Source organism: Nicotiana tabacum, chromosome 2 (assembly GCF_000715075.1).
Source record: "Nicotiana tabacum cultivar K326 chromosome 2, ASM71507v2, whole genome shotgun sequence".
NCBI classification, from domain to species: domain Eukaryota; kingdom Viridiplantae; phylum Streptophyta; class Magnoliopsida; order Solanales; family Solanaceae; genus Nicotiana; species Nicotiana tabacum.
Window position 1 is genome coordinate 44,192,609 of NC_134081.1, and position 853 is coordinate 44,193,461.

Genomic DNA, 853 nt, shown 5'->3' on the forward strand with positions numbered 1-853 from the left:
TGTTGATGCTGAAATTGCTGCCTCTGCTAATTTTGGTATGCTGGAGCTCCTTGTCCCTGCGACCTAGAGTTATTTTGCTTCCAAGCATTTGCAGTACCTCCAGGTGAACTCCATGAAAAATCGGGGTGGCGCTGATCCATTGCATTGAAATTGTAGTTTCCCACAACATTTACTTCCTCAGTTGAGGCTTGACACTCATGAGTAGAGTGTCCTCTTCCACATATATCACAAGCTGCATGAGGCTCCCTTTGTATCGAGGCTAAGGTCAGCTTCCTTATCTCTTTGGCCATAACATCAAGCTGTACCTGCACATATGTGTTAGCATCAACCTGGTGAACACCAGTTGATCTTCTTCTTTTCGCACTCTCAGAGGGCCATTGACTAGCATCTTCAGATAACTCCTCAAGAATTGTAACTATCTCCTCTGGAGTCTTCTTCATCAATGGGCCTTCAACTGCATTGCTCAATATTCTACGTGAGGCCAGTGTCAATCCATCCCAAAAGTCCTGGAGCTGCATCTAGAGTTCAATTCCACTATGTTGACACTTTCGAACAATCTCCTTAAACCTCTCCCATTCTTCAAAAACAAATTCAGTATCTTTCTGGCAGAAGTTATGGATTTATCTTCTAAACTTGCCCATTTTAGCTGAGGAGAAGTATTTATCAATGAATATTCTGGTCATCTCCTCCCATGTTCTAATCGAACTTATGGGTAAGCTTCGAAGCCATTGTTTTGCATCGTCTTTGAGTGTGAAGGGGAATGCACTCAAGTACACTGCATCTTATGACACACCATTGTATTGAAAGGTTTTCATAATGTCCTCGAAGTCCATTAGATGTGTGTTTGGATCTT

The 853-nt window shown here is 42.4% G+C and overlaps 1 non-coding gene across 1 annotated transcript; it reads left to right on the forward strand.

The window, feature by feature from the left end:
• Positions 1–528: 528 nt before the first annotated feature.
• Positions 529–635, forward strand: LOC142173902 (small nucleolar RNA R71). Its single transcript, XR_012703257.1, has one exon. It is a non-coding gene; the product is annotated as a small nucleolar RNA R71 (small nucleolar RNA).
• Positions 636–853: the final 218 nt, after the last annotated feature.